The 18973-nt window shown below is 63.1% G+C and overlaps 3 non-coding genes across 3 annotated transcripts; all 3 read left to right on the plus strand.

Moving 5' to 3' along the window:
- Positions 1-109: 109 nt before the first annotated feature.
- Positions 110-228, plus strand: LOC131872170 (5S ribosomal RNA). The gene has a single exon (XR_009370347.1). It is a non-coding gene; the product is annotated as a 5S ribosomal RNA (ribosomal RNA).
- Positions 229-8032: 7804 nt separating this feature from the next.
- On the plus strand, positions 8033-8151 carry LOC131872171 (5S ribosomal RNA). The gene has a single exon (XR_009370348.1). It is a non-coding gene; the product is annotated as a 5S ribosomal RNA (ribosomal RNA).
- A 7805-nt stretch (positions 8152-15956) lies between these two features.
- Positions 15957-16075, plus strand: LOC131872172 (5S ribosomal RNA). The gene has a single exon (XR_009370349.1). It is a non-coding gene; the product is annotated as a 5S ribosomal RNA (ribosomal RNA).
- The last annotated feature ends 2898 nt before the right edge of the window (positions 16076-18973 follow it).

The raw sequence follows: 18973 nt of genomic DNA on the forward strand, positions 1-18973 counted from the left end.
GGGGCGCACTTCGCGAGGGAGGGTGTGCACCTCGACGGGGGTGGGTGGCCGGGGTGGATTCGCACGTGGGTCGCGGTTTGCTAAGTACACACTGCGACAAGCTCATAACGGGTGCGATCATACCAGCGTTAGTGCACCGGATCCCATCAGAACTCCGCAGTTAAGCGCGCTTGGGCCGGAGTAGTACTGGGATGGGTGACCTCCCGGGAAGTCCCGGTGTTGCACCCTTTTTTAGTTTTTCGCCGGGCGTCGCAATGCTATTTGAATAAACCTTTTGCCCGTTTGCGTTCTCGTCGGGGCCGGGCCGGGCCGGGGTGCGCTGCCCGCACTACCGCGCGCGCGGGGGCGACACCGAGCGCGCACCCGAGGCGCCCCGAGCACACAGGCCACGGTGCAACCCGGGCGTTGTGCGCGCACCCCGGTGCGCCCGAGGTGCTGCGCGCGCACCCAGGTGAAATCGGTGTGCACCTCGGCCAGTGCGCGCTCGGTCGAGTCGCGCACGTTGGCCAAGGTGCACGGTGATGTTTCTTACTCTAAGGTTCCGCACCAGACGCCCGGGACAGGTGAGCGAAGCTGGGCGGGGCCGGGTGCGCGGCCGGGGCAGGTGCACGCAGCTGGAGAGAGCTTTGGAGCACACTTCGGAGCGCACCAATGATGCGCTCCATTCAAAAGTTTCCTGAAAAGGCAAAAAAAGTTGAGATTATAGAATTTCCCACTTGAGAGATTGTAAAAAAAAAAAATTTAAAATGAAGGAAACGCGGGTGCCAAGGTGTGCGCAGCCCAGCCAAGGTGTGCGCACCAAGGCGCCCACCCTGGCGAAGGTGCACGCAAGGTGCGCACCCGAGGCAAACCGGACAATTAACCCAACTTTCGACTTCGCGCGCACCTTGGAGCGCACTTCGGAGCGCTCCTTGGTGCGCACCAATCTTGGGCACCTCGGAGTGCACCATGGCGCCCACCAAGGTGCGCACCCGGGGCAAACCGAGCTCCGACTTCGTGCGCACCTTGGAGCGCACGAAAGGTGCGCACCATGGCGCCCACCAAGGTGCGCAGCCCAGCCAAGGCGTGCGCATCAAGGTGCGCACCCTGGCGAAGGTGCGCACCCGGGGCAAACCGAGCTCCGACTTCGTGCGCACCTTGGAGCGCACAAAAGGTGCGCAACCCAGCCAAGGTGTGCGCACCCCGGTCAAACCGAGCTCCGAATCGTGCGCACCAGAGGTGCACGCCATCGTGCGCACCTTGGAGCACACTTCGGAGCCCTCCTTGGTGCGCGCCGATGTTGCGCACCTCGGAGCGCACCCGGGGAAAACAATGCAATTAACCCGACTTTCGACTTCGTGGGCACCTCGGAGCGCTCTCGGGTTCGCACCTCGGAGCACACCGAGGTGCGCACCTTTGATGCGCTGCCTTCACCAATTTCCAGAAAAGGCAAGAAAACATTGAGAAGGTGTGCGCACCGAGGTGCCCACCCTGGCGAAGGTGCACGCGAGGTGCGCACCCGGGGCAAACCGGGCTCCGACTTCGTGCACGCCGCACCTTGGAGCACACTTCGGAGCGCTCCTTGGTGCGCACCAGGGCGCGCAACCCAGCCGAGGTGCCCACCCCGGCGAAGGTGCACGCGAGGTGCGCACCCGGGGCAAACCGGGCTCCGACTTCGTGCACGCCATGGTGCCCACCGCGGCGAAGGTGCACGCGAGGTGCGCACCCGGGGCAAACCGGGCTCCGACTTCGTGCACGCCGCACCTTGGAGCACACTTCGGAGCGCTCCTTGGTGCGCACCATGGTGCCCACCAGGGCGCGCAACCCCGCCGAAGGTGCACGCGAGGTGCGCACCCGGGGCAAACCGGGCTCCGACTTCGTGCACGCCGCACCTTGGAGCACACTTCGGAGCGCTCCTTGGTGCGCACCATGGTGCCCACCAGGGCGCGCAACCCCGCCGAAGGTGCACGCGAGGTGCGCACCCGGGGCAAACCGGGCTCCGACTTCGTGCACGCCATGGTGCGCACCGCGGCGAAGGTGCGCACCCGGGGCAAACCGGGCTCCGACTTCGTGCACGCCGCACCTTGGAGCACACTTCGGAGCGCTCCTTGGTGCGCACCAGGGCGCGCAACCCAGCCGAGGTGCCCACCCCGGCGAAGGTGCACGCGAGGTGCGTACCCGGGGCAAACCGGGCTCCGACTTCGTGCACGCCGCACCTTGGAGCACACTTCGGAGCGCTCCTTGGTGCGCACCATGGTGCCCACCAGGCCGCGCAACCCAGCCAAGGTGTGCGCACCAAGGTGCACGCGAGGTGCGCACCCGGGGCAAACCGGGGTCCGACTTCGTGCACGCCGCACCTTGGAGCACACATCGGGGCGCTCCCGGGTTCGCACCGGCGTTGCGCACCGTGGTGGGCACCTCGGAGCACACCAAGGTGGGCAGCGAGGTGCGCACCTTTGATGCGATGCCTTCACTAATTTCCATAAAAGGCAAAAAAAAAACGAGATTTTAAAATTTCCGTTTTGAAAGATAGTGAGAAAAAGGGAATGCTGGTGCCATCTTGAGCCCGCCCTGGTGCGCAGCCCAGCCAAGGTGTGCGCACCAAGGTGCCCACCCTGGCGAAGGTGCGCGCCCGGGCAATTAACCCAACTTCCAACTTCGCGCGCGCCAGGGTGGGAGCGCACCCAACAACCGGGCCTGGGAAGAGCCAATGCGAGAAACCCCACCAAACGCTCTGACAAAAAAAGAGGGGGCGCTCCAGTAACCCCGCTTCGGAGCGCACCCTGGGCAAACCCAGCCAAGGTGCCCACCCCGGCCAAGGTGCAGGCGAGGTGCGCACCCGGGGCAAACCGGGCTCCGACAACGTGCACGCCGCACCTTGGAGCACACTTCGTAGCGCTCCCGGGTGCGCACCTCAGAGCACACCAAGGTGGGCAGCGAGGTGCGCACCTTTGATGCGCTGCCTTCACTAATTTCCAGAAAAGGCAAAAAAAAAAGGAGATTTTAAAATTTCCGTTTTGAAAGATAGTGAAAAAAACGGAACGCGCGTGCCATCTTGAGCCCGCCCTGGTGCGCAGCCCAGGTAAGGTGCCCACCCTGGCAAAGGTGCGCACCCGGGCAATTAACCCTACTTCCGACTTCGTGCGCGCCAGGGTGGCAACCGGGCCTCGGAAGAGCCAATGCGAGAAACCCCACCAAACGCTCCGACAAAAAAAGAGGCGGCGCTCCAATAACCCCGCTTCGGAGCGCAGCCGGGGCAAACCCAGCCAAGGTGCCCACCCCGACGAAGGTGCACGCGAGGTGCGCACCCGGGGCAAACCGGGCTCCGACAACGTGCACGCAGCACCTTGGAGCACACTTCGAAGCACTCCCGGGTGCCCACCGGCGTTGCGCACCGTGGTGGGCAGCGAGGTGCGCACCTTTGATGCGCTGCCTTCACTAATTTCCAGAAAAAGGCAAAAAAAAATGAGATTTTAAAATTTCCGTTTTGAAAGATAGTGAAAAAAAAGGAACGCGGGTGCCATCTTGAGCCCGCCCTGGTGCGCAGCCCAGGCAAGGCATGCGCACCAAGGTGCCCACCCGAGGTGCACACCCGGGGCAAACCGGGCTCCGACTTCGTGCAGGCCGCACCTTGGAGCACACTTCGGAGCGCTCCTTGGTGCGCACCATGGTGCCCACCAGGGCGCGCAACCCAGCCAAGGTCTGCACACTAAGGTGCCCACCCCGGCGAAGGTGCACGCGAGGTGCGCACCCGGGGCAAACCGGGCTCCGACTTCGTGCACGCCATGGTGCCCACCGCGGCGAAGGTGCACGCGAGGTGCGCACCCGGGGCAAACCGGGCTCCGACTTCGTGCACGCCGCACCTTGGAGCACACTTCGGAGCGCTCCTTGGTGCGCACCATGGTGCCCACCAGGGCGCGCAACCCAGCCAAGGTGTGCGCACCAAGGTGCACGCGAGGTGCGCACCCGGGGCAAACCGGGGTCCGACTTCGTGCACGCCGCACCTTGGAGCACACATCGGAGCGCTCCCAGGTTCGCACCAGCGTTGCGCACCTTTGATGCGCTGCCTTCACTAATTTCCAGAAAAGGCAAAAAAAAACGATATTTTAAAATTTCCGTTCTGAAAGATAGTGAAAAAAACGGAACGCGGGTGCCATCTTGAGCCCTTCCTGGTGCGCAGCCCAGGCAAGTTGTGCGCACCAAGGTGCCCACCCTGGCGGAGGTGCGCGCCCGGGGCAAACCGGGCTCCGACTTCGTGCACTGCATGGTGCCCACCAAGGCGCGCAACCCAGCCAAGGTGCCCACCGCAGCGAAGGTGCACGCGAGGTGCACACCCGGGGCAAACCGGGCTCCGACTTCGTGCACGCCGCACCTTGGAGCACACTTCAGAGCGCTCCTTGGTGCGCACCAGGGCGCGCAACCCAGCCGAGGTGCCCACCCCGGCGAAGGTGCACGCGAGGTGCGCACCCGGGGCAAACCGGGCTCCGACTTCGTGCACGCCATGGTGCCCACCGCGGCGAAGGTGCGCACCCGGGGCAAACCGGGCTCCGACTTCGTGCACGCCGCACCTTGGAGCACACTTCGGAGCGCTCCTTGGTGCGCACCATGGTGCCCACCAGGCCGCGCAACCCAGCCAAGGTGTGCGCACCAAGGTGCACGCGAGGTGCGCACCCGGGGCAAACCGGGGTCCGACTTCGTGCACGCCGCACCTTGGAGCACACATCGGGGCGCTCCCGGGTTCGCACCGGCGTTGCGCACCGTGGTGGGCACCTCGGAGCACACCAAGGTGGGCAGCGAGGTGCGCACCTTTGATGCGATGCCTTCACTAATTTCCATAAAAGGCAAAAAAAAAACGAGATTTTAAAATTTCCGTTTTGAAAGATAGTGAGAAAAAGGGAATGCTGGTGCCATCTTGAGCCCGCCCTGGTGCGCAGCCCAGCCAAGGTTTGCGCACCAAGGTGCCCACCCTGGCGAAGGTGCGCGCCCGGGCAATTAACCCAACTTCCAACTTCGCGCGCGCCAGGGTGGGAGCGCACCCAACAACCGGGCCTGGGAAGAGCCAATGCGAGAAACCCCACCAAACTCTCTGACAAAAAAAGAGGGGGCGCTCCAGTAACCCCGCTTCGGAGCGCACCCTGGGCAAACCCAGCCAAGGTGCCCACCCCGGCCAAGGTGCAGGCGAGGTGCGCACCCGGGGCAAACCGGGCTCCGACAACGTGCACGCCGCACCTTGGAGCACACTTCGTAGCGCTCCCGGGTGCGCACCTCAGAGCACACCAAGGTGGGCAGCGAGGTGCGCACCTTTGATGCGCTGCCTTCACTAATTTCCAGAAAAGGCAAAAAAAAAAGGAGATTTTAAAATTTCCGTTTTGAAAGATAGTGAAAAAAACGGAACGCGCGTGCCATCTTGAGCCCGCCCTGGTGCGCAGCCCAGGTAAGGTGCCACCCTGGCAAAGGTGCGCACCCGGGCAATTAACCCTACTTCCGACTTCGTGCGCGCCAGGGTGGCAACCGGGCCTCGGAAGAGCCAATGCGAGAAACCCCACCAAACGCTCCGACAAAAAAAGAGGCGGCGCTCCAATAACCCCGCTTCGGAGCGCAGCCGGGGCAAACCAAGCCAAGGTGCCCACCCCGACGAAGGTGCACGCGAGGTGCGCACCCGGGGCAAACCGGGCTCCGACAACGTGCACGCAGCACCTTGGAGCACACTTCGAAGCACTCCCGGGTGCCCACCGGCGTTGCGCACCGTGGTGGGCAGCGAGGTGCGCACCTTTGATGCGCTGCCTTCACTAATTTCCAGAAAAAGGCAAAAAAAAATGAGATTTTAAAATTTCCGTTTTGAAAGATAGTGAAAAAAAAGGAACGCGGGTGCCATCTTGAGCCCGCCCTGGTGCGCAGCCCAGGCAAGGCATGCGCACCAAGGTGCCCACCCGAGGTGCACACCCGGGGCAAACCGGGCTCCGACTTCGTGCAGGCCGCACCTTGGAGCACACTTCGGAGCGCTCCTTGGTGCGCACCATGGTGCCCACCAGGGCGCACCCGAGGCAAACCGGGCTCCGACTTCGTGCACGCCGCACCTTGGAGCACACATCGGAGCGCTCCCAGGTTCGCACCAGCGTTGCGCACCTTTGATGCGCTGCCTTCACTAATTTCCAGAAAAGGCAAAAAAAAACGATATTTTAAAATTTCCGTTCTGAAAGATAGTGAAAAAAACGGAACGCGGGTGCCATCTTGAGCCCTTCCTGATGCGCAGCCCAGGCAAGTTGTGCGCACCAAGGTGCCCACCCTGGCGGAGGTGCGCGCCCGGGGCAAACCGGGCTCCGACTTCGTGCACTGCATGGTGCCCACCAAGGCGCGCAACCCAGCCAAGGTGCCCACCGCAGCGAAGGTGCACGCGAGGTGCGCACCCGAGGTGCACACCCGGGGCAAACCGGGCTCCGACTTCGTGCACGCCGCACCTTGGAGCACACTTCAGAGCGCTCCTTGGTACGCACCAGGGCGCGCAACCCAGCCAAGGTGCTCACCCCGGCGAAGGTGCACGCGAGGTGCGCACCCGGGGCAAACCGGGCTCGGACTTCGTGCACGCCGCACCTTGGAGCACACATCGGAGCGCTCCCGGGTTCGCACCAGCATTGCGCACCTTTGATGCGCTGCCTTCACTAATTTCCAGAAAAGGCAAAAAAAAGAAAAAAATGAGATTTTAAAATTTCCGTTTTGAAAGATAGTGAAAAAAACGGAACGCGGGTGCCATCTTGAGCCCGCCCTGGTGTGCAGCCCAGGCAAGTTGTGCGCACCAAGGCACCCACCCTGGCCAAGGTGGGTCACGGGGTGGGTCCTAGGGTGGGTAACGGGGTGGGTACTAAGGTGCGTGCCAAGGTGGGTCATAGGGTGGGTGCCAAGGTGGGCACCAGGGTGGGTGTGCACCAACCCTAGCCAGGGTAGGTCACGGGGTGGTTGTCGGGGTGGGCGTCAAGGAGCCAAGGTGGGTGGCAAGTAGCCAAGTTGCGTGCCAAGGTGGGTGTCGGGGTGGGTGCCAAGGATCCAAGGTGGGTGCCAAGGAACCAAGGTGGGTGTCTGGGTGGGTGCCGAGGTGGGAGCCAGGGTGGGTCCCAAGGTGAGTGCAAAGGTGGGTGCCAGGGTCAAGGTGAGTGCCAATGTGGGTTCCAAGGTGCCAGGGTCAGGGTGAGTGCCAATGTGGGTTCAAAGGTGCTAAGTTGGGTGCGAGGTTGGGTGCGAGGGTGGGTGGGTGCCAAGGTGTGCTAGGTGGAAGCCCGGGTGGGTCGGCATCCCATGGGTGTCGAGTTGGGTGCCTGATGGGTGCTTCTTGTCAAGTTTTAGTCGTCGGGACTCATTTCGAGCCTTAGAGGTCGTTTCTTGTCCGGTTGCCCTGTCTTCGACCTGGGAACCCAATTTTGGTCCTCGGGTCCCATTTTTTTTTGTCTCGCATCCCACTTTTGGCCTGTGGCCTTTTCGGGGTCGATTCTCGTTTTGGGCATCAGAGCATGTTTCTTCTCCTAAAACCCAATATTTGTTTATTAAGTCTCGGAACACATTTTTGTTCTCGTGGACCCATCATGGGTCTTGGAACGCATTTGTGGTCCTTGGGTCCCATTTTGCATCCCGAAACTTGTGTTTTGGTGCTTGATCCCTATTTTGGGTGCCCACCTTGCACCAAGTGCGCACCCGGGGCAAACCGAGCGCCTTGGTGCACCGGGGCAAGATCGAGCGTGCACCCGAGGCGCCCCGAACATGCACCAAGGTGCACTCGGCCCACATGTGAGCGCAGGTCGTTGCGCCCGAGGTGGTGTGTGGGCACCGCGTTGCAGACGGGACACTGCACGCACACGACGCCCCCTCCAGGTGCACGCACGTAGGCCGGGCCGGGTGCACACCCGACGCCCTAGCAAGGTGCGCGCACCCGGGCAGGGCTCACACTTGGCGAACGGGGCGCACTTCGCGAGGGAGGGTGTGCACCTCGACGGGGGTGGGTGGCCGGGGTGGATTCGCACGTGGGTCGCGGTTTGCTAAGTACACACTGCGACAAGCTCATAACGGGTGCGATCATACCAGCGTTAGTGCACCGGATCCCATCAGAACTCCGCAGTTAAGCGCGCTTGGGCCGGAGTAGTACTGGGATGGGTGACCTCCCGGGAAGTCCCGGTGTTGCACCCTTTTTTAGTTTTTCGCCGGGCGTCGCAATGCTATTTGAATAAACCTTTTGCCCGTTTGCGTTCTCGTCGGGGCCGGGCCGGGCCGGGGTGCGCTGCCCGCACTACCGCGCGCGCGGGGGGCGACACCGAGCGCGCACCCGAGGCGCCCCGAGCACACAGGCCACGGTGCAACCCGGGCGTTGTGCGCGCACCCCGGTGCGCCCGAGGTGCTGCGCGCGCACCCAGGTGAAATCGGTGTGCACCTCGGCCAGTGCGCGCTCGGTCGAGTCGCGCACGTTGGCCAAGGTGCACGGTGATGTTTCTTACTCTAAGGTTCCGCACCAGACGCCCGGGACAGGTGAGCGAAGCTGGGCGGGGCCGGGTGCGCGGCCGGGGCAGGTGCACGCAGCTGGAGAGAGCTTTGGAGCACACTTCGGAGCGCACCAATGATGCGCTCCATTCAAAAGTTTCCTGAAAAGGCAAAAAAAGTTGAGATTATAGAATTTCCCACTTGAGAGATTGTAAAAAAAAAAAATTTAAAATGAAGGAAACGCGGGTGCCAAGGTGTGCGCAGCCCAGCCAAGGTGTGCGCACCAAGGCGCCCACCCTGGCGAAGGTGCACGCAAGGTGCGCACCCGAGGCAAACCGGACAATTAACCCAACTTTCGACTTCGCGCGCACCTTGGAGCGCACTTCGGAGCGCTCCTTGGTGCGCACCAATCTTGGGCACCTCGGAGTGCACCATGGCGCCCACCAAGGTGCGCACCCGGGGCAAACCGAGCTCCGACTTCGTGCGCACCTTGGAGCGCACGAAAGGTGCGCACCATGGCGCCCACCAAGGTGCGCAGCCCAGCCAAGGCGTGCGCATCAAGGTGCGCACCCTGGCGAAGGTGCGCACCCGGGGCAAACCGAGCTCCGACTTCGTGCGCACCTTGGAGCGCACAAAAGGTGCGCAACCCAGCCAAGGTGTGCGCACCCCGGTCAAACCGAGCTCCGAATCGTGCGCACCAGAGGTGCACGCCATCGTGCGCACCTTGGAGCACACTTCGGAGCCCTCCTTGGTGCGCGCCGATGTTGCGCACCTCGGAGCGCACCCGGGGAAAACAATGCAATTAACCCGACTTTCGACTTCGTGGGCACCTCGGAGCGCTCTCGGGTTCGCACCTCGGAGCACACCGAGGTGCGCACCTTTGATGCGCTGCCTTCACCAATTTCCAGAAAAGGCAAGAAAACATTGAGAAGGTGTGCGCACCGAGGTGCCCACCCTGGCGAAGGTGCACGCGAGGTGCGCACCCGGGGCAAACCGGGCTCCGACTTCGTGCACGCCGCACCTTGGAGCACACTTCGGAGCGCTCCTTGGTGCGCACCAGGGCGCGCAACCCAGCCGAGGTGCCCACCCCGGCGAAGGTGCACGCGAGGTGCGCACCCGGGGCAAACCGGGCTCCGACTTCGTGCACGCCATGGTGCCCACCGCGGCGAAGGTGCACGCGAGGTGCGCACCCGGGGCAAACCGGGCTCCGACTTCGTGCACGCCGCACCTTGGAGCACACTTCGGAGCGCTCCTTGGTGCGCACCATGGTGCCCACCAGGGCGCGCAACCCCGCCGAAGGTGCACGCGAGGTGCGCACCCGGGGCAAACCGGGCTCCGACTTCGTGCACGCCGCACCTTGGAGCACACTTCGGAGCGCTCCTTGGTGCGCACCATGGTGCCCACCAGGGCGCGCAACCCCGCCGAAGGTGCACGCGAGGTGCGCACCCGGGGCAAACCGGGCTCCGACTTCGTGCACGCCATGGTGCGCACCGCGGCGAAGGTGCGCACCCGGGGCAAACCGGGCTCCGACTTCGTGCACGCCGCACCTTGGAGCACACTTCGGAGCGCTCCTTGGTGCGCACCAGGGCGCGCAACCCAGCCGAGGTGCCCACCCCGGCGAAGGTGCACGCGAGGTGCGTACCCGGGGCAAACCGGGCTCCGACTTCGTGCACGCCGCACCTTGGAGCACACTTCGGAGCGCTCCTTGGTGCGCACCATGGTGCCCACCAGGCCGCGCAACCCAGCCAAGGTGTGCGCACCAAGGTGCACGCGAGGTGCGCACCCGGGGCAAACCGGGGTCCGACTTCGTGCACGCCGCACCTTGGAGCACACATCGGGGCGCTCCCGGGTTCGCACCGGCGTTGCGCACCGTGGTGGGCACCTCGGAGCACACCAAGGTGGGCAGCGAGGTGCGCACCTTTGATGCGATGCCTTCACTAATTTCCATAAAAGGCAAAAAAAAAACGAGATTTTAAAATTTCCGTTTTGAAAGATAGTGAGAAAAAGGGAATGCTGGTGCCATCTTGAGCCCGCCCTGGTGCGCAGCCCAGCCAAGGTGTGCGCACCAAGGTGCCCACCCTGGCGAAGGTGCGCGCCCGGGCAATTAACCCAACTTCCAACTTCGCGCGCGCCAGGGTGGGAGCGCACCCAACAACCGGGCCTGGGAAGAGCCAATGCGAGAAACCCCACCAAACGCTCTGACAAAAAAAGAGGGGGCGCTCCAGTAACCCCGCTTCGGAGCGCACCCTGGGCAAACCCAGCCAAGGTGCCCACCCCGGCCAAGGTGCAGGCGAGGTGCGCACCCGGGGCAAACCGGGCTCCGACAACGTGCACGCCGCACCTTGGAGCACACTTCGTAGCGCTCCCGGGTGCGCACCTCAGAGCACACCAAGGTGGGCAGCGAGGTGCGCACCTTTGATGCGCTGCCTTCACTAATTTCCAGAAAAGGCAAAAAAAAAAGGAGATTTTAAAATTTCCGTTTTGAAAGATAGTGAAAAAAACGGAACGCGCGTGCCATCTTGAGCCCGCCCTGGTGCGCAGCCCAGGTAAGGTGCCCACCCTGGCAAAGGTGCGCACCCGGGCAATTAACCCTACTTCCGACTTCGTGCGCGCCAGGGTGGCAACCGGGCCTCGGAAGAGCCAATGCGAGAAACCCCACCAAACGCTCCGACAAAAAAAGAGGCGGCGCTCCAATAACCCCGCTTCGGAGCGCAGCCGGGGCAAACCCAGCCAAGGTGCCCACCCCGACGAAGGTGCACGCGAGGTGCGCACCCGGGGCAAACCGGGCTCCGACAACGTGCACGCAGCACCTTGGAGCACACTTCGAAGCACTCCCGGGTGCCCACCGGCGTTGCGCACCGTGGTGGGCAGCGAGGTGCGCACCTTTGATGCGCTGCCTTCACTAATTTCCAGAAAAAGGCAAAAAAAAATGAGATTTTAAAATTTCCGTTTTGAAAGATAGTGAAAAAAAAGGAACGCGGGTGCCATCTTGAGCCCGCCCTGGTGCGCAGCCCAGGCAAGGCATGCGCACCAAGGTGCCCACCCGAGGTGCACACCCGGGGCAAACCGGGCTCCGACTTCGTGCAGGCCGCACCTTGGAGCACACTTCGGAGCGCTCCTTGGTGCGCACCATGGTGCCCACCAGGGCGCGCAACCCAGCCAAGGTCTGCACACTAAGGTGCCCACCCCGGCGAAGGTGCACGCGAGGTGCGCACCCGGGGCAAACCGGGCTCCGACTTCGTGCACGCCATGGTGCCCACCGCGGCGAAGGTGCACGCGAGGTGCGCACCCGGGGCAAACCGGGCTCCGACTTCGTGCACGCCGCACCTTGGAGCACACTTCGGAGCGCTCCTTGGTGCGCACCATGGTGCCCACCAGGGCGCGCAACCCAGCCAAGGTGTGCGCACCAAGGTGCACGCGAGGTGCGCACCCGGGGCAAACCGGGGTCCGACTTCGTGCACGCCGCACCTTGGAGCACACATCGGAGCGCTCCCAGGTTCGCACCAGCGTTGCGCACCTTTGATGCGCTGCCTTCACTAATTTCCAGAAAAGGCAAAAAAAAACGATATTTTAAAATTTCCGTTCTGAAAGATAGTGAAAAAAACGGAACGCGGGTGCCATCTTGAGCCCTTCCTGGTGCGCAGCCCAGGCAAGTTGTGCGCACCAAGGTGCCCACCCTGGCGGAGGTGCGCGCCCGGGGCAAACCGGGCTCCGACTTCGTGCACTGCATGGTGCCCACCAAGGCGCGCAACCCAGCCAAGGTGCCCACCGCAGCGAAGGTGCACGCGAGGTGCACACCCGGGGCAAACCGGGCTCCGACTTCGTGCACGCCGCACCTTGGAGCACACTTCAGAGCGCTCCTTGGTGCGCACCAGGGCGCGCAACCCAGCCGAGGTGCCCACCCCGGCGAAGGTGCACGCGAGGTGCGCACCCGGGGCAAACCGGGCTCCGACTTCGTGCACGCCATGGTGCCCACCGCGGCGAAGGTGCGCACCCGGGGCAAACCGGGCTCCGACTTCGTGCACGCCGCACCTTGGAGCACACTTCGGAGCGCTCCTTGGTGCGCACCATGGTGCCCACCAGGCCGCGCAACCCAGCCAAGGTGTGCGCACCAAGGTGCACGCGAGGTGCGCACCCGGGGCAAACCGGGGTCCGACTTCGTGCACGCCGCACCTTGGAGCACACATCGGGGCGCTCCCGGGTTCGCACCGGCGTTGCGCACCGTGGTGGGCACCTCGGAGCACACCAAGGTGGGCAGCGAGGTGCGCACCTTTGATGCGATGCCTTCACTAATTTCCATAAAAGGCAAAAAAAAAACGAGATTTTAAAATTTCCGTTTTGAAAGATAGTGAGAAAAAGGGAATGCTGGTGCCATCTTGAGCCCGCCCTGGTGCGCAGCCCAGCCAAGGTTTGCGCACCAAGGTGCCCACCCTGGCGAAGGTGCGCGCCCGGGCAATTAACCCAACTTCCAACTTCGCGCGCGCCAGGGTGGGAGCGCACCCAACAACCGGGCCTGGGAAGAGCCAATGCGAGAAACCCCACCAAACTCTCTGACAAAAAAAGAGGGGGCGCTCCAGTAACCCCGCTTCGGAGCGCACCCTGGGCAAACCCAGCCAAGGTGCCCACCCCGGCCAAGGTGCAGGCGAGGTGCGCACCCGGGGCAAACCGGGCTCCGACAACGTGCACGCCGCACCTTGGAGCACACTTCGTAGCGCTCCCGGGTGCGCACCTCAGAGCACACCAAGGTGGGCAGCGAGGTGCGCACCTTTGATGCGCTGCCTTCACTAATTTCCAGAAAAGGCAAAAAAAAAAGGAGATTTTAAAATTTCCGTTTTGAAAGATAGTGAAAAAAACGGAACGCGCGTGCCATCTTGAGCCCGCCCTGGTGCGCAGCCCAGGTAAGGTGCCACCCTGGCAAAGGTGCGCACCCGGGCAATTAACCCTACTTCCGACTTCGTGCGCGCCAGGGTGGCAACCGGGCCTCGGAAGAGCCAATGCGAGAAACCCCACCAAACGCTCCGACAAAAAAAGAGGCGGCGCTCCAATAACCCCGCTTCGGAGCGCAGCCGGGGCAAACCAAGCCAAGGTGCCCACCCCGACGAAGGTGCACGCGAGGTGCGCACCCGGGGCAAACCGGGCTCCGACAACGTGCACGCAGCACCTTGGAGCACACTTCGAAGCACTCCCGGGTGCCCACCGGCGTTGCGCACCGTGGTGGGCAGCGAGGTGCGCACCTTTGATGCGCTGCCTTCACTAATTTCCAGAAAAAGGCAAAAAAAAATGAGATTTTAAAATTTCCGTTTTGAAAGATAGTGAAAAAAAAGGAACGCGGGTGCCATCTTGAGCCCGCCCTGGTGCGCAGCCCAGGCAAGGCATGCGCACCAAGGTGCCCACCCGAGGTGCACACCCGGGGCAAACCGGGCTCCGACTTCGTGCAGGCCGCACCTTGGAGCACACTTCGGAGCGCTCCTTGGTGCGCACCATGGTGCCCACCAGGGCGCACCCGAGGCAAACCGGGCTCCGACTTCGTGCACGCCGCACCTTGGAGCACACATCGGAGCGCTCCCAGGTTCGCACCAGCGTTGCGCACCTTTGATGCGCTGCCTTCACTAATTTCCAGAAAAGGCAAAAAAAAACGATATTTTAAAATTTCCGTTCTGAAAGATAGTGAAAAAAACGGAACGCGGGTGCCATCTTGAGCCCTTCCTGATGCGCAGCCCAGGCAAGTTGTGCGCACCAAGGTGCCCACCCTGGCGGAGGTGCGCGCCCGGGGCAAACCGGGCTCCGACTTCGTGCACTGCATGGTGCCCACCAAGGCGCGCAACCCAGCCAAGGTGCCCACCGCAGCGAAGGTGCACGCGAGGTGCGCACCCGAGGTGCACACCCGGGGCAAACCGGGCTCCGACTTCGTGCACGCCGCACCTTGGAGCACACTTCAGAGCGCTCCTTGGTACGCACCAGGGCGCGCAACCCAGCCAAGGTGCTCACCCCGGCGAAGGTGCACGCGAGGTGCGCACCCGGGGCAAACCGGGCTCGGACTTCGTGCACGCCGCACCTTGGAGCACACATCGGAGCGCTCCCGGGTTCGCACCAGCATTGCGCACCTTTGATGCGCTGCCTTCACTAATTTCCAGAAAAGGCAAAAAAAAGAAAAAAATGAGATTTTAAAATTTCCGTTTTGAAAGATAGTGAAAAAAACGGAACGCGGGTGCCATCTTGAGCCCGCCCTGGTGTGCAGCCCAGGCAAGTTGTGCGCACCAAGGCACCCACCCTGGCCAAGGTGGGTCACGGGGTGGGTCCTAGGGTGGGTAACGGGGTGGGTACTAAGGTGCGTGCCAAGGTGGGTCATAGGGTGGGTGCCAAGGTGGGCACCAGGGTGGGTGTGCACCAACCCTAGCCAGGGTAGGTCACGGGGTGGTTGTCGGGGTGGGCGTCAAGGAGCCAAGGTGGGTGGCAAGTAGCCAAGTTGCGTGCCAAGGTGGGTGTCGGGGTGGGTGCCAAGGATCCAAGGTGGGTGCCAAGGAACCAAGGTGGGTGTCTGGGTGGGTGCCGAGGTGGGAGCCAGGGTGGGTCCCAAGGTGAGTGCAAAGGTGGGTGCCAGGGTCAAGGTGAGTGCCAATGTGGGTTCCAAGGTGCCAGGGTCAGGGTGAGTGCCAATGTGGGTTCAAAGGTGCTAAGTTGGGTGCGAGGTTGGGTGCGAGGGTGGGTGGGTGCCAAGGTGTGCTAGGTGGAAGCCCGGGTGGGTCGGCATCCCATGGGTGTCGAGTTGGGTGCCTGATGGGTGCTTCTTGTCAAGTTTTAGTCGTCGGGACTCATTTCGAGCCTTAGAGGTCGTTTCTTGTCCGGTTGCCCTGTCTTCGACCTGGGAACCCAATTTTGGTCCTCGGGTCCCATTTTTTTTTGTCTCGCATCCCACTTTTGGCCTGTGGCCTTTTCGGGGTCGATTCTCGTTTTGGGCATCAGAGCATGTTTCTTCTCCTAAAACCCAATATTTGTTTATTAAGTCTCGGAACACATTTTTGTTCTCGTGGACCCATCATGGGTCTTGGAACGCATTTGTGGTCCTTGGGTCCCATTTTGCATCCCGAAACTTGTGTTTTGGTGCTTGATCCCTATTTTGGGTGCCCACCTTGCACCAAGTGCGCACCCGGGGCAAACCGAGCGCCTTGGTGCACCGGGGCAAGATCGAGCGTGCACCCGAGGCGCCCCGAACATGCACCAAGGTGCACTCGGCCCACATGTGAGCGCAGGTCGTTGCGCCCGAGGTGGTGTGTGGGCACCGCGTTGCAGACGGGACACTGCACGCACACGACGCCCCCTCCAGGTGCACGCACGTAGGCCGGGCCGGGTGCACACCCGACGCCCTAGCAAGGTGCGCGCACCCGGGCAGGGCTCACACTTGGCGAACGGGGCGCACTTCGCGAGGGAGGGTGTGCACCTCGACGGGGGTGGGTGGCCGGGGTGGATTCGCACGTGGGTCGCGGTTTGCTAAGTACACACTGCGACAAGCTCATAACGGGTGCGATCATACCAGCGTTAGTGCACCGGATCCCATCAGAACTCCGCAGTTAAGCGCGCTTGGGCCGGAGTAGTACTGGGATGGGTGACCTCCCGGGAAGTCCCGGTGTTGCACCCTTTTTTAGTTTTTCGCCGGGCGTCGCAATGCTATTTGAATAAACCTTTTGCCCGTTTGCGTTCTCGTCGGGGCCGGGCCGGGCCGGGGTGCGCTGCCCGCACTACCGCGCGCGCGGGGGCGACACCGAGCGCGCACCCGAGGCGCCCCGAGCACACAGGCCACGGTGCAACCCGGGCGTTGTGCGCGCACCCCGGTGCGCCCGAGGTGCTGCGCGCGCACCCAGGTGAAATCGGTGTGCACCTCGGCCAGTGCGCGCTCGGTCGAGTCGCGCACGTTGGCCAAGGTGCACGGTGATGTTTCTTACTCTAAGGTTCCGCACCAGACGCCCGGGACAGGTGAGCGAAGCTGGGCGGGGCCGGGTGCGCGGCCGGGGCAGGTGCACGCAGCTGGAGAGAGCTTTGGAGCACACTTCGGAGCGCACCAATGATGCGCTCCATTCAAAAGTTTCCTGAAAAGGCAAAAAAAGTTGAGATTATAGAATTTCCCACTTGAGAGATTGTAAAAAAAAAAAATTTAAAATGAAGGAAACGCGGGTGCCAAGGTGTGCGCAGCCCAGCCAAGGTGTGCGCACCAAGGCGCCCACCCTGGCGAAGGTGCACGCAAGGTGCGCACCCGAGGCAAACCGGACAATTAACCCAACTTTCGACTTCGCGCGCACCTTGGAGCGCACTTCGGAGCGCTCCTTGGTGCGCACCAATCTTGGGCACCTCGGAGTGCACCATGGCGCCCACCAAGGTGCGCACCCGGGGCAAACCGAGCTCCGACTTCGTGCGCACCTTGGAGCGCACGAAAGGTGCGCACCATGGCGCCCACCAAGGTGCGCAGCCCAGCCAAGGCGTGCGCATCAAGGTGCGCACCCTGGCGAAGGTGCGCACCCGGGGCAAACCGAGCTCCGACTTCGTGCGCACCTTGGAGCGCACAAAAGGTGCGCAACCCAGCCAAGGTGTGCGCACCCCGGTCAAACCGAGCTCCGAATCGTGCGCACCAGAGGTGCACGCCATCGTGCGCACCTTGGAGCACACTTCGGAGCCCTCCTTGGTGCGCGCCGATGTTGCGCACCTCGGAGCGCACCCGGGGAAAACAATGCAATTAACCCGACTTTCGACTTCGTGGGCACCTCGGAGCGCTCTCGGGTTCGCACCTCGGAGCACACCGAGGTGCGCACCTTTGATGCGCTGCCTTCACCAATTTCCAGAAAAGGCAAGAAAACATTGAGAAGGTGTGCGCACCGAGGTGCCCACCCTGGCGAAGGTGCACGCGAGGTGCGCACCCGGGGCAAACCGGGCTCCGACTTCGTGCACGCCGCACCTTGGAGCACACTTCGGAGCGCTCCTTGGTGCGCACCAGGGCGCGCAACCCAGCCGAGGTGCCCACCCCGGCGAAGGTGCACGCGAGGTGCGCACCCGGGGCAAACCGGGCTCCGACTTCGTGCACGCCATGGTGCCCACCGCGGCGAAGGTGCACGCGAGGTGCGCACCCGGGGCAAACCGGGCTCCGACTTCGTGCACGCCGCACCTTGGAGCACACTTCGGAGCGCTCCTTGGTGCGCACCATGGTGCCCACCAGGGCGCGCAACCCCGCCGAAGGTGCACGCGAGGTGCGCACCCGGGGCAAACCGGGCTCCGACTTCGTGCACGCCGCACCTTGGAGCACACTTCGGAGCGCTCCTTGGTGCGCACCATGGTGCCCACCAGGGCGCGCAACCCCGCCGAAGGTGCACGCGAGGTGCGCACCCGGGGCAAACCGGGCTCCGACTTCGTGCACGCCATGGTGCGCACCGCGGCGAAGGTGCGCACCCGGGGCAAACCGGGCTCCGACTTCGTGCACGCCGCACCTTGGAGCACACTTCGGAGCGCTCCTTGGTGCGCACCAGGGCGCGCAACCCAGCCGAGGTGCCCACCCCGGCGAAGGTGCACGCGAGGTGCGTACCCGGGGCAAACCGGGCTCCGACTTCGTGCACGCCGCACCTTGGAGCACACTTCGGAGCGCTCCTTGGTGCGCACCATGGTGCCCACCAGGCCGCGCAACCCAGCCAAGGTGTGCGCACCAAGGTGCACGCGAGGTGCGCACCCGGGGCAAACCAGGGTCCGACTTCGTGCACGCCGCACCTTGGAGCACACATCGGGGCGCTCCCGGGTTCGCACCGGCGTTGCGCACCGTGGTGGGCACCTCGGAGCACACCAAGGTGGGCAGCGAGGTGCGCACCTTTGATGCGATGCCTTCACTAATTTCCATAAAAGGCAAAAAAAAAACGAGATTTTAAAATTTCCGTTTTGAAAGATAGTGAGAAAAAGGGAATGCTGGTGCCATCTTGAGCCCGCCCTGGTGCGCAGCCCAGCCAAGGTGTGCGCACCAAGGTGCCCACCCTGGCGAAGGTGCGCGCCCGGGCAATTAACCCAACTTCCAACTTCGCGCGCGCCAGGGTGGGAGCGCACCCAACAACCGGGCCTGGGAAGAGCCAATGCGAGAAACCCCACCAAACGCTCTGACAAAAAAAGAGGGGGCGCTCCAGTAACCCCGCTTCGGAGCGCACCCTGGGCAAACCCAGCCAAGGTGCCCACCCCGGCCAAGGTGCAGGCGAGGTGCGCACCCGGGGCAAACCGGGCTCCGACAACGTGCACGCCGCACCTTGGAGCACACTTCGTAGCGCTCCCGGGTGCGCACCTCAGAGCACACCAAGGTGGGCAGCGAGGTGCGCACCTTTGATGCGCTGCCTTCACTAATTTCCAGAAAAGGCAAAAAAAAAAGGAGATTTTAAAATTTCCGTTTTGAAAGATAGTGAAAAAAACGGAACGCGCGTGCCATCTTGAGCCCGCCCTGGTGCGCAGCCCAGGTAAGGTGCCCACCCTGGCAAAGGTGCGCACCCGGGCAATTAACCCTACTTCCGACTTCGTGCGC

This window comes from Cryptomeria japonica, unplaced genomic scaffold (genome assembly GCF_030272615.1).
Source record: "Cryptomeria japonica unplaced genomic scaffold, Sugi_1.0 HiC_scaffold_531, whole genome shotgun sequence".
Taxonomy (NCBI): domain Eukaryota; kingdom Viridiplantae; phylum Streptophyta; class Pinopsida; order Cupressales; family Cupressaceae; genus Cryptomeria; species Cryptomeria japonica.